The sequence below is a fragment of the Acomys russatus genome, chromosome 14 (assembly GCF_903995435.1).
Source record: "Acomys russatus chromosome 14, mAcoRus1.1, whole genome shotgun sequence".
Taxonomy (NCBI): domain Eukaryota; kingdom Metazoa; phylum Chordata; class Mammalia; order Rodentia; family Muridae; genus Acomys; species Acomys russatus.
Genome location: NC_067150.1, coordinates 24,615,102 through 24,629,994, shown reverse-complemented (window position 1 = coordinate 24,629,994; position 14,893 = coordinate 24,615,102).

Sequence of the window (14,893 nt, the reverse complement as noted above, 5' to 3'; positions counted from 1 at the left end):
AAGACCCACGTCAATTCCTGTAATGCTGGACAGCCCCTGAAGGCAAGTCCTAGAGGGGAGAGACACTAGCCTCTTCTTGTGCTAGGGCCAGGTGCTGGTGACAGACACACTCTGCACTGTTGTCAGCAACACTATTCAGATACCTGTACAGACCGGACAGTGTTAAAAGAGACTTTGGGAGAAGGTTCCAGAGCCTTTAATGGAGAACACAAGTGAGGGGTAGGAAAGTCATAGTGAAATCACGCTGTCCGTTAAGAACCATGGCAGAACTTAAAAAGTGCCACCTGGTCAAGGCTAGCAAGGACACTTAATTGCTTGCTTCTGAGGGTAGTCGGGGCAGACAGTGAGAGGTTACCATCCGGGAGGTAAAATGTATTCAATGCCACCAAGTTCCCCTTTCCCCTGGGAGGAGGTACTTCTCCAGCCTGTCTTTTGTCATACAGTTCTGTCAATTGCCTTGGTGACCTGAGGAAAGGTGGTCAGGTCCCTTTTACTGTATTGCCTACAGCTCCAAATACATAAAAATGTGGGAAGTTAATTCACTCTGCCACACGCCACATCTTCCTGCAGAGGAGGGTGGGACCCAGGAAGAGTGATGAAAGTCTTAAGACCACAAAATTCAACATTTGCATCCACTCCAGCCATAAGGGTTCAATTCGGGTCTAGATTGGATTCAGAATCACGTTCTCTAACAAGGACAAGTCTTAGCCACCTGCTCCGCGCCCTTTCTGAGTGGCCAGCGTAGAGGACACAGCGTTTACCAGCTCACCTACCCCCAACTGCACAGCCTTTTTGCTCATGCTGAGGGTGCCCACACTTACTTCCTCTAGCCCACCGTATCTGTTTCTGTAGCTGTGAAGGGTTGACGTACATGCGAGACTCTCAGGGCTTGTTACCTACAGAGAGGAGGCTATTAAAGTGACTTAGGTTGCTGCAAAACAGAAGAAGAAGCCACAGACACTGCAAGTCCTCTCTGCTTTTATAGCAATACAAAGGGGGTGGTTGAGAACCTTCAAGATGCAGAATCTCCCTCCTTCCCTGCCAGAGAACTGGAAGTTTGGGAGAAACGCTGCTAGGGGAAGGAGAATGGAAAACATCACTGTATTACCAAAAATGAACAAAATACCCATCCCACTCCACTGCAGTTTAACACCCCTGGGACAGTGTGACCTGTACAGAAAAATGAGTAATCCCCTTCGTCTCAGGGCTGGGATCACTTTTCAATTACTGGTCTTTGCCATTAAGTCCTTTGCTCACTGTTTTCCGGTGTGGAACTTTTTTTTTTGGTTGTTGTTGTTGTTGTTGTCATCGTCATTGAGGTTCGTTTCTTTCTTGAGACAGTCACTGCCTGGCTGGCCACAGACTTCTTAGTCTCTCACCTTAGCCTCCTGAGTGCTGAGGTCAGAGATGCTGTGGCCTCATGCCTGCCTTTCAGCTTCTGGTTTTTAGTAGTAGTTAGGTCCGCCACGTGTGCTTTCTTCCCCCTTTATGGCTATCCGAGAAGAGCGCCCAGCTTCTCTTCTATCCTTAGATAACCAGGCTGGGGGACGAAATGTTGCTTGTGTTTAATCATTTGGGAAGGTTCTGGAAATTGTGGCAGCTACTGTCGTAAGACAGACCCGCCTTTGGATGCCCTTTTTGGAGACAGTCAGACACTGAATTGTGAACTTTATAATGTCCCTTTTCACCAACAACCACAACTACTGTCACACAACAATTGCTGCCTGGCAGACTATCCCAGGAGGCAGCCAGGTTGGCAGGTGAAGAGGCCTGCTGAATTCACCCTTCCCGGAGGTTGCGCCTCCATGGTAACTTCCAGGAAATGCCTGCCATTTGCAATGTGACCACAAGGTGTCACCCCTACCTTAGCTATGATTAAGCCAAGCCTTGCAGGGATGGTGGGTGGGTTGCAGAGAAGACCCTGAGAAGCATGGTGGGTGAAACCAGTACAGCAAAACAAACACTATCACAGCCCACCAGTGAAAATCCCAAATGGGCCAATTATGGAATTCCTACATTACCATTTTTTATCATCAAAGAATGTAATTGCCAAAAAGCTTGGCAAACTGTGATGTACAGACCAAGACTTTTGTACATCCCACATGCTAAATAAAATGTTTTATATATTTTAAGAGCTAAATATAAAAAAATAGACCATTAATATTTCACAACCCTGAAAATGCCATTAAAGTCAAGCTTCAGTATTCATACCAAAGTTTACTGGCAAGAGATATTCATGGGCACTTTGCATTTGAGCTGTAAAGGGGTCAGACTGAATGAGTAAAAAAAAAAAGGGGGGGGGGTTGCTGGCTAATGTAAAACAGTATTAGTCTGAATTTCTCAAGTTTGGAGTGTGGGGGGCTGGAGAGAAGGCTCAGAAGTTAAGAGCATTGGCTGCTCTTTCAAAGGTCCTGAGTTCAATTCCCAGCAACCATATTGTGGCTCACAACTGTCTATAATGAAATCTGGTGCCCTCATCTGGTGTACAGGTACACATGCAGGCAGAACACTATACATAATAAATAAATAAATCTTAAAAAAAAAAAAAAACAACAAAAAACCAAAAAATAAAAGCTAGGTGGCGGTGGCCCATGCCTTTAATCCCAGCACTTGGGAAGCAGAAGCAGGCAGATTTCTGTGAGTTCATGGCTAGCATGGTCTACAGAATGAGTTTCGGGATAGCCAGGGCTAAAACAGAGAAACTCTGTCTAGAAAAACAAGACAAAATAAAACAAAACAAAAACTTTGGAGTGTGGGATGTAGATGCCACATATGTGATTCTTAGGAAGTAAGAAGCTCAAAATAACTTTTTTTGCTATGAATATGAATGGGAAATTATTTGAAAAGTCACGATGTCTTTGTTTTGTCTTTAAATCTATATTTAGCAGCCATTCGTTATTTAATTAACATTTAAACAATTAGTTGCTTTTGTACTGGCGTATGCTGTAAGCTTATGTAAATTTTAAGTTGTTTTTAGTTTTCTTAAAATGTGTTTAGATTTATTTATTTTATTTTATAGGTATGAGTGTTTTGCCCACATGTATGTATATGGACCACATGTGTGCCCATGGAGGTCAGACGAGGCCATTGGATCCCCTGGATTTGGAGTTACAGACAGTTGTAAGCTGCCATGTGGGTGCTGGGAATCAAAGTGAGGTTGTCTGGAAGAGTAGCCAGTGCTTTTAATCATTGACCTATCTCTCCAGACCCTTTGTTTTCTTAAAATATTCATTCACTTTTGTGTGTGTTTGTGTAAGTGTATGTGTATTTGTGAATGCTCTGCACAACTTTGGAGGCCAGAAGAAGGCACTGCATAGCCCATCTAACCAGTCTCCACCTATTCTTTTGAGGCAGGGTCTCTCACTGAGCCTGGGACTTGCCTTTCATTGGCTAGGCTGGAAGCTAGCAAGCCCCAGAGAAGTTCCTGTCTCCATTTTCCTTGGGTCTGGTTATGAGGGACATGGAGCTTGCATGGGTGCTCACGACTATGCAGCAAGCTCTCTTAACTGGGTGGGCCATCTTTCCAATCTGAACTTTAAGTTTTTATAGTTAATTCATACTATTTCTGTTTATCACAAGGATTTTATACACTGCTTACCCCATAACTTTGTACTGTGTACTAAATTTTGGTGGTCTCTAGGCTTCCAAATTACTTCAGAACTAGGAGAAACATGAATGGTCAACTAATCCACTTCCACTTGCATTTTAGAGAGGCAGGAAAATACAGGTTTCAGTGATTTAAACTGATAGTGGCCTTCCAACCATAAATGCCACGGCGCCTTCTACAGGGAGGTAGACGGCACTGCCCCCCAAAGTTTCCTTTGTAATTTGTACTGTTTCATTAACACTGTCAATTGTGGGCGAGGCATTGTCTAATATGCTCATTTTTATTTGCTTGTTATCATTTGTTCCTTAGTGGCAATTGCTGGCATCCTTTGAGTGCTTGTTGTAACTAAGCACTGAACTGATGAGGCAATTACACAGGTGAAGACGCAGGCTTGGGGCATTTAAATAACACACGCAGGGTTTCCTGGATAATAACACAGGACCCTTCACCAAAGTCACATGTACAAACTGCTAGTTAAATAGAACATCTTTTGGGGAATAACATCTCACAGAGTTCACTAAGGTATCATAGAGCTAAAAAGAAATGTTGGGGGACCAGTGGACCAGTGTCCTTCTTTGGGAGGATGCTTAGAAGTCTCTTGTTCTGGAGCCTGGCCCTTCTTTCAAGATTTCAAAGAAATGGAAAAAAAGGAGGGGGCTTCTCTCAAAGTCCAGCTATAGCCCCTAAATGTAAGAACGGTCATTCTTTCTAAGCCTTTTGTGCCACAAGTCATGTTCACATTCACTTTCTGTCATGCTAACTGTCATATGATGGCTACGACTCCACCTGTCGGTTAGTGGAGAAAGGACTTCACAGGCCCCCTCTGCCCACTGACTGCACATCCCAGGCAGGCCACGCTCCTTTTCTAGCATTGATTTTGTGTTGACTCACACCTTCTGTTTCCTCCAGCACATGGGCTTTGGTGTTAGTCACTCGTGTGTAAGAGAGGTTCCACGGGAACCTCTATCTGCTCGGTTCTTTCTTAGTCCTGAGTGAAACCTCTGGAATCAAATTCAGTGTTTTCAAAACCATTTGTTCATGCCCTCAAGGCCCACTCTGGCAAAGAACCACTTACTCCGATTAACGCCCGCTCTCACCTGGCTTACGCGGCATTCTCGGGGAATTCCTAAGGGTGTGCTTCCAATTGCGTTATCAGGATCAGCGAGAAAAGCGCAAGCAACCATATGGTGATATTTACCTTTTCTTCCTAACAAGAGTTTAATTGTTTTGAATACACCAAGAAACAAAGGTACCAATAACCCTGCTTGCTGTTTGTGTTTTCGGTGTCTGCTAATGTGTGCACAAAGTTGCTTAAGAGATGGTCCCCTGCCCTCCAAGTCAGTCTAACGGACAGTGCGTGGGTAACACACACACACACACACACACGTCTGCCTAGGGTTCCAAATAAAATGCATCCATGAATACAGTCTGTGATTACTATGTAACTGACTTGTAAGAGTTACTTGGGCCTTTGAGCAATATAGGTTATAACTATGGCTATAGTTATGGGGCTGCATGTGGCCAGAAGGTGGCACTGGTGGAACTTGGTATTTCTAGAAGTAGCTGTCCTGTGAGAGATAAGAAGGAGCAGTTCTTCCTAGTTATACGGATCAGAAAGCTATGTGTTCACCAGATTCCCAACAGCTATTCATTGAAGGAGGTAAGCTGTCCATCTTATTTAATGTTTCCTACTAGATTTTCTTTACTTCCATCTATGGTCTTTATCAACTCCAAAGGCTGTCTAGGAGGGCAGCAAAAGCTGAAATGTTTTCAATGCCTAAGACCACCCCAGTCTCAAGAATGCCCTGGCTCCTGTACACCCAATTAATTACTAAACCAAGCAACACGGTTCCCTAAATTGTCACTATTTATTACAACCACCAGATGGGAGTCTTGTTACATTTACCTTTTGTAGCTGCTATAAGAGGGTCTGAAACCTCTTTAAACCATGTCTCCTCTGCATGTAACCATTTCTTAAACACACACACACACACACACACACACACACACACACACACACACACCTGACTTTGCACCCATTTAGCCTTGTTTTGAAAGGAAAGGGGAGATGAGGGAAAGGAGTAGGTACTGTACGTACTTCAGGATAGACAATGATTTTTCAGACATGGCAAGGTGCTTAGTCAAGATTATCAAGGACATTGATGTAAAAGCTACTGAGTCATTTATAAATATAATTACAATAAGTTCGAAGGTGAAGTGCCATGACACATGTAAGAGTATATATGTCACCACCACCATCCTTACCACCACCATCACCACCACCACCACCATCACCACCACCACCATCACCATCACCACCACCACCATCACCACCATCACCACTACCACCAGCACCACCAGCACCATCACCACCACCACCACCACCACCACCATCACCATCACCACCACGATCACCACCACCACCATCACCACCACCACCACGATCACCACCACCACCACCACCACCACCACCACCATCACCATCACCACCACCACCATCACCACCATCACCACTACCACCAGCACCACCAGCACCATCACCACCACCACCACCACCACCACCACCACCACCACCATCACCATCACCACCACGATCACCACCACCACCAGCACCATCACCACCACGATCACCACCACCACCAGCACCATCACCACCACCACCATCACCACCATCACCACCACCACGATCACCACCAGCACCAGCACCAGTACCACCAGCACCATCACCACCACCAACATCACCACCATGACCACCACCACCAGTATCAACATGATCATCATCTGTTCTCATATCTGTCCTGGGAGAACAGTTGTAAACCATCTGGAATAAATCTCACCACCTTTCCACCCAGCTCTCAAGTCTAGAGTGGCCTGGAGCTCTCAGCTGACCTTCTGCTTGAGAACTGGTAGAGAATCCATAAGTCAGGAACATGCAGGCTTGAGGATCACAGCTTCAAGGAATGTTCAAGTTGTAAGAGAGTGGAGGAAAGAGAGAATGAAAGGCTTTCAGGCACTGTCAGGGCAGCACGGGAGGGGCCAGGGCTACACACCGGGTCCTCAGCAGCTGTGCTGCCCACTGCTTCCTGCACCTAGGCAGAACTCTGTAATTTTAATAGGCCAGTGGAAGTATTCAAGCAATAGAAAGAGACACATGCAAGAGTGTTAAAAAAAAAAAAAAAAAAAAAAAAAAAAAAAAAAAAGGATTCCTGAAGTGCACGAGAGATGAACTTGTAGGACTCACTTGTTGGAATTATCAAATATTATTGAATAGTGGGAGACTCTTTCGATTTTGGGTAAAAACATGTAGTTTCTATGATTTGTTGTGTCTTGAGTCATTTTGCTTATTACAAATTCTTCACCTGTCTCCCAGCCTTACTTCCTTACACTGCAGGGGTTATCCCCCCCCCCCCCAATGTCCTTCTAGGCTGTCCAGTCTGTTTGGGTCTTATCCTGCTTGTTTTCATTAAAGAATTTCAAAGAGAGGCATAGACACTGTAGGGAGACAGGACCTAAGAGCCCCTTTCCTGACAGAGAGGACTGAGACTTATGAGCAAGTCATCTAACCAGAGCCGCATGGCTGACAGAAGATTAGCCTGGGCCTTGAGGTTCTCAGTACAGGTTGTCTCCGTGTCACATCTGTGCGTGGTGTGACCCAGAGCCAATGTCTGTTGAGAGGGCTGCCAGCAAAACCCGGCTCATCAGAGTGCAGGGGCTGTACTGTATTTCAGCATTCCCTTATATGGTGGACTGTGCACCTTCATTCTGACCTCTTCCTTTTATCATGGCCTTCTTTTAAAAAAGAATTATTTTCTATTTGCGTGTATGTGTGTGTGCCTATATGCATTTATGTGCACCATATGCAGGTTCTAGAAGAGGCCACAGGATGGTGGATCCCCTGAAACTGGACTTAGAGGTAGCTGTGAGTCTTTGGATACGGTGCTGGTAAGTTAACCAGGGTCTTCTACAAGAACAGTTAGTGTCTTACCTGCAGAGCCATTTCTCTAGGCCTTTATGTTTGTTTTCATCAGTGAAGAATCTTCCATCATGGAAGAATTTGAACCCTTCTGATTTTAGTTATAATTACTGCCTACAAAGGAGTGCCTTGGATTATATGAGCTCATTGAGAACGTGGATCTATCTTTTGTTTGTCTTAAAGGCAATTGGGAAAGAAGCCAGGCCCCAGGACACAGAAAGAGAGTAGGGCTTATAGCCTCATGAAGAGAGGAGGGAGGAGGCGATAGGGCCACGGGTGAGTGACCAGTACAAAGATTTAAGTAACACTGAAGCTTCAAATGTTGAAGGCTTTTCTTGGAATCTTGATTGTGTGTGTGGACAGATTCTCAATTACACTCAACATCTCTACTCACCTATTTATTTATACATGTGCGCGCACACACACATATTTGAGTGGTGATAGGAGACAAGGCTCATCTTTCTATTTCTTCGTTCTTACTTTTTTCTTGCTTCACCCCCAGCTTTTATCTCATTCTCTTCTCTTCTTCTTGACTTTACTCATTGTTTTTTTTTTTCTTTCTAAAGTTTCTTCCTTTCTGCCTTTCCTTTCCCTGGCACTCATCACCTATAACTGCACTTTTAGTCACTCCATAAATCTACTGTGTGCCAGAACTGGTTCTAGACTTTGGGACAAAGAAAGGCAAAAAGGCATTTCTGGTGTCCTGTTTTTTATTTCACTAAGACTGCCCCTGGTCTGCCTTGAAATGGTCAAGTAACTGTCATATGGTATTACAGGCGCAGGAATGAAGCTGTGTGAGGATCTCTGGTGCAGAGAACGGGAGTGCAGCGGACGCTGCCAGTGGACCCAATCACTGAGTTAGTGGAGCAGAGAGAGAGAGAGAGAGAGAGAGAGAGAGAGAGAGAGAGAGAGAGAGAGTGCTGTGCTGGGAAGAGAGCAGGTTGGGAAGGGGTCCATCCAAATGTTTTTCTTTTCTTCTTAACTTTAATGAATGAGTAGTTTACTAGGCCCTAGAAGAAGAAAACTCTTTTAAGAAAGGTACAGATGTGTGCATGCATGTAGATGCTCTCTCTCACATAGACATTAAAGTGTCTGGTGGGTCTGTTAAAGGAAAAGAAATAGCTGGATATATGTAGCAAGCCAGTAATCCCAGCACTAGGTGGGCAGGAGACTTGCACCTTAGATGTTAGGCTGATTAAAAGCCAAGGGCTGGAAATGTAGCTCTGTGGGAGAGCACTTGCCTGTCATGCTCAAGGCCCCAGTGAAATCCTCAGCACTAGAAACAGGAAGCAGCCTCACAGGTGTGCAGCGCAGGAGACAACCGAGGAACACCACTGGAGGAGTTAGCAGCACCAGTGCACGCCAGTGCAGGAAAAGATGCATTCCTGAGCTTCCGTACTGCGAACTCTGCCAGGTGGCAGTGTAGATGCACCAAGGCTTTTAAGCAGACACACGACATGATGGCATTGCAGTAATCTATGTGGTTAACACGAAGACCTTTAACTGTCCAAGGTGCAGAGAATAGGAGACTGCAGGATTCTCAGGCCTACCTGAGGCATCTGTATTATGTCCCCCAAGCACTCCCCGCCCCAAGGCTCAGTGATTGTTATGGAAGAATGGGTGGAATGGCTATCCGGGCCAGAGGTGGTGGGTGGCTAAACCAAAAGTGTCCTCCGGACAATACGGGTAGCTGCACAGATGAACTCACAGCAATTATGACACCATGTACAAGCACCACGCAAACTCAAGCAGAACAGATCCCAGCATGTGGAGGTAGGCTGACATGGATGCTCTGCCTGCATGTCTGTACATAGCGTGTGTGCCCGGTGCCTGTGGCGACCAGAAGAAAGCATCTGATCTCCCGGAACTGGAGGTACAGATAGCTGTGAGCTGTTGCGTGGGTGCTGGAAATCAAACCTGCATCCTGTGGAAGAGCAGAGTACCTACAGGACTCATCCATACCGGGTTGTGGGCGCTCAGTAGTAAAATTCACCTCCACTTCCGCTTTCACCTCGGCCACGCACGAGGCTTATTCCCGTGGTTCGCTCACTTTTCCACTTCCGGAGCAAAATGCAGAGGCGTGAAGCTGGGAGGAAGGCGACGTGTATCCATTACGTTAGTACCAAAAACAACCTTCCTGAGAGAGGAGCACAGTGCTCAAAACGAGCTGCCAGACAAAAGAGTTGAGGGCAGAAGATGCCTCCCCACCACAGCCCTGTTGGTGTCAGGAAAATGATGGAGGGGTGGGACACACTTAGCAGGTGGGTTCACCTGCTGCCCTGTGTGTTTTACCCCTGTTGGTCCTCATTGATGAGAATCATGCGCTCTAGAGTTGTGTACAACCTGCGAGTCTGCTGACAGCAGCTCTTCCTATGGGGGTGTCTCTCCTCCCATCCTAAAGGCTGTGTCCTTTCTGAGCACTATCTGATGTTCTACCATCAGAACTTGACTTTGAAAAACAGTTTGATTCTTTTAAGGTGTAAATACATATGTACTAATGGGAACTGCTTTCGAGCTGTTATGACTTTCACATCAGTGTGAATGAGATGCTGGCAACACCATTCTGAGAAAAGGGAGTGAGGATGTGTGGGAAGAGTGAGAGAGCCACAGAAAGCAGAGTGGCATGGGGGAGGGGGGAGGAGCAGTCAGGGAACGTGAGCACAGAGGGGAGGCAGTGTTCTCCAGGAGACAGGAGCAGAGGACAAGGAAGTGTTTGTTGCTTTTGGGTTTGCACAGGATATATACCTTGCCCTCTAATTTTACCTAAACAAAGTGAGCACGAATCCACAACTCATCTTAGCTTTTCTTGGCAGAACAAATACATTTCAAACTCCGGAAGTGAGAACTGTATGGCACTTTCTAACTGTGAGTCCCAAATGCTGATACTCTGTGGATCTGGTGTGTCTGTGCTTGTGATAATAAGAATACTGTCTCTTAGGAATACAACAAGGAACTCAAAACTCCAGGAGACTGGGGCACGTAGCTAGTGCCTCCAAATAAAGCAGGTTCAAACAGAGCTGCCTGGGCTCCAGCTTGCTGACCTGTAGTTGGCCTGTTCTGTGCTCTTCTCTCCCCACCTTGGAAGAAGGGGCAGCTCATTGCATTTACACTTAGCACAAGCCCTTAATAAAATTTCAAACATCTAATCAATTATCTTTCTTTTGGAGAAGAGTTTTTTCTGCTTTTTGGGCATGGACAGGTCTAGCTATCCTTCTAGAAGTAAATATATATATATATATATATATATATATATATATATATATATATATTTTTTTTTTTTTTTTTTTTTTTTTTTTTTGAGGGACTGTGTGTACATTTGGGTGTTCTTTCAGAGGGAGGCTCCTCATGGTTTATGATGCTCTCTGAGGTTCCCAAGTTATTAAGAATCCTTGCACTGGAGCCCTGGTGGTCTCTGATTTCCAGTAAGTCCAGTCCTCTCAGTGGCACTGTGCACGGAGAGAGGATTGAAAGTGAAGACCGTGGAAAATACGTTCTTGGACTCCACCTTGAACAGTGCCATTCTATTCTGAGAGTTCATTGGAGGTTTTTGTAGAAGCTACAAAGAAGGCAGACTAAGCCACTTTAGGACTTTTATGTTACTTGTTGACCCAAGCTATTAATCACTGGATTCTTAGGAATTCCTTTTAAGCCTATTTGTAGTGTTTAAGGAGTGTGAGAAAGAGTATGTGACTGGAAGGAAGATGTAGAGCTGCCTATGGATGGACACAGAAGATAGTGACCATGGCAACACTGAAGGCTGAGGAATCCCTGCGTAGAACTTAATGAAAAATAAATGATCTTATTTCTGTTACTCCTCAATGAGGTGAATTTTGTCAGTCATTTTCTTTTTTTGCTTAAATAGTGTGTTATTTAAAATATTTGTTATTCTTGTTTATTATTAGTGAATGTGTATGTCTGTGATGTGTGTATGTGATATGAGAGAGCGAGTGAGCATGTGTGTGCTGTGGTGTGCGTGTGGAGGTTGGCGGACAACTTCTACGAGTGGCTATCTCCTTCCATTATAGGCTTCAGGGTGGAACTTAGGTCGGCAGACTTGCTTACAAATTTTTCTATCCACTGAGCCATCTTGCTAGTCCAAAGCTAAGTTTATCTTACCCAAAGTAGAGGTATTAATGACTCTTATCAACCCTTTCTCCAGAGGATTTAAAAGGGTAACACAAGATAATATGTATGAATTCTAATTTTATAGACTTTTGAATGTTCTTAGTATTTTATTAGAAAGAAGAATGAGCTGGTGAAGGAAACAAATTTACTTCTGGAGAATGATAAAAAAATTTTTTAAGAGATTGTCTTTAATTTTTAACAATTTTATACAGGTATTCAATATATCTTGGTCATATCCACTCCAATTTCCCCTTCCCGCTCCCCACTCCTACTGTACAATATGTCCCTTTCTCACCATCTTGTCCTCTGGAACGGTGGATTTTGTCTTGGAGCTTCATCCAAGGTCTACAGGTTGTTCTTTATTACTAACAAGATGGAGCTCTAGGTCAAGTCCAATCTTAAGGGTTCTAACACAGAGCTTGGAAAAAAGGAGTATAATGGATGAGCAGAGGAGACAGAAGTTTGTTTGGCAGGACAATTGAATTTGCCTTTGAAGTCTCTAGGTAGGAGTTGAGAACTTACATTTCAGTTCATCTTCATTTGAAGGCATCCAGCCAGCTGAAAGCCAAAGGTGTGATTATGTAGCCAAGAAGTCCAAAGTAATTGACATTGGGGTGTGTACATGTAAAGCTATAAAATAAATGGTTGTGTTGGGGAGCCTGAGCTACGGGGGTGGTGGCTGGTATTTAAGACTATAGGAGTGGAGTTTAGGTCAGAAGAAGGACACGGTCTGGAATTACTTGTTGAGTTTGCGTAAGGCCAATCAAGACCCTTTGTTCTCATCTAGTATTCAAAGGAACTAGGACTGGAAGCGCCAGAGGAACTTCTACTTAAGCTCTTAAACCCAGAGAAAAGAACACGAGTGGGTGGCTCAGAGGGAAAATAGAGTTAAACATTTCCTTGAGCAATGAAGAATGGGCCCAGGCCCAGAGCTGTAATTCATAGAGCTTAGATGAGCCTCCAGCTGCTCCAGCTCTCCCCACTTCTGGAAGGAGAATAGTGGAGAGACCAAGTAGTAGTGGAAGCCAGTGAAGGTCTCAACTCCATGCTTAGCCTTCTCTTGGTCCCCCAAGGTGCTCCCCAAGGCTGAGCCCACCTACATCCTGTTTGCTTTGCTTTTTTCTCTTTGGTGTAGAGTCCATGATGAGCAAACGAGACTCCTATGACTTTTAGTGATCTTTGACAAAGAATGGTAAAGACATAAACTACAAGGGATGAACTGATAAGTTCATAAGTCTATTTTCATGTTGTGGTGTAAAGCATTGTTGAAATCCTCACTTGGTGATTTATAATCACCAATCTGAGAAATCAAAATGAGATATCAATTACTTTCCTTTCCAGGAAAATCTTGTCTAACCAGTACATTGCTTGCTCTCCTAGTCTCCGTGGTCTTATTTTTGATTCATCTTGGTGTTTTGGGAAGGACTCCCAGGATGCCTCAGGCCAACACAGTCATCTTTGGTATTTATGTTAGAAAATCACCAGCCTTGCCTGAAGGAAGTGAATGAAATCTAACCCGATTGTGGCTGAACCTCTGGCCTTGATGCTTCCCTTATGAGCTGATCTCCCTGGGACCTCCTGAATGAACCTGGCCCAGCCATGGAGTCAACCCCTGTGCTGGAAACCATCTTGGAAACTGACACAGAAGGAAAAGGAGCCCTGATCTTGATGAGTCTCCAGGGTATGATGACTGTAGCCCTGACTCAGGATATGGCTCAACACAATTAGAAAAGGGCAAGCAAACAGAATCTTCCTGTATGAGTTCGGTATTCAAGGGGCTTCTGTCCTTTATAGATGGGCATAGGTGAGATTAAGAGGATAGCCTATGCAGGAGAAATGGCTTCCATAGAGCTATTTATATGGTAAGAGCTACATGAAGCAGCCAAGCTGCTGGTTGGTTAGGTTAGAGCAGGTGTTCAGTGTTCAGGCAGTATAAGGAAAGGTAAGCTCATGAGCTGGGTAAGACAGCTAGTTGGCTGGCTGGCTGCCTTTATACAAACCCATGTATTCATTTGAACTTGAGTTGCAGGTTTTGGGTTAGGTGATGGGGTAGTGGACTCCAGTTTGTTCTAGAGAGGTGGAGGGGAGGCATGAAGAATTGCAAAAGCAGTACATTGGGGAGTCTACTTCATGGAGCAGGTTTACCCCATTTTGTAGGAGGTGAAATAGCTTGTCAACTATTTATAGACTTGGGTCACTAAGCTGAGCACAGAGTAGGTTTAGTCGTTCAATCAGTATGTATGGAGAGTCCAGAGAGCCCAGCATTATGCCAGGCCCCTAGGCAAAGAATAATGAGCAAGGCACATGAGGTCCCAACCCTCATTCTAATGAAATAAACATCCAGGGCCAAAGAGATGGCTCAGTGGGTAGATGTGCTTCTGCACAGGGCCTAGTGGCCTGAGTTCCATCCTCAGACCCCACAAGGTGGCAGGAGAGAACAGATTCCGGAAAGGTGTTTTGTGATCTCCATACATATGCTATGGCGGTCACACATACAAACACACACCTATACACTCACCAATAAATGCAATAAGAAAATTAATTTCTAAAACTAGAGATAAATGCTAGGATCTAAACAAGACACGCCATCATAACCACTTTGTGACATTTAGGTCGGGTGGCTTGGAGACAACTCTCGGAGAAGCCGCATGTTGGCTGAGACTTCAAGGGTATTAAAGACCAAACTGAGATGTTTAAAAGTGACAACACAGCCTCTCTCTGGGGGAGGTGTTACCTTGTAGGATAATTACATGGTAGAGGGCAGAGAAACGCAAGGAGGTGGTAGCTGTGGGTCTTAGCATGGATATTGGACAGCTGAAGCCACGGGCAGTCCCTTACCAGAGGCTGGGGAGAATGTTTCCATATGCTTTCTTCCCTTGCCTGTTGTGAAGATGGAAAACTTCAGAAGGCCATGATGCCAGCTGGAGGGCCTAGTATCGCTTGGTAGTGGCAGTGATGATGGCGAAATCCGATAATAGCGCTAGTATTAGTAGATACTACTTTAAGAGACATTTTTTACATGTTCCAAACACTATTGTATTCTTTGGAAGTATTAGTTATTTAATCTTCACAACTATTGGAGCTAAGGTATTATCCTTGCCCCCTGCTGCATCTTAACAATGGAGAAACTACAGCTTAGGGAAATACTGTAATGTGCCCAGGACTGTGCAGCTGGCAGCTGGTGAAAG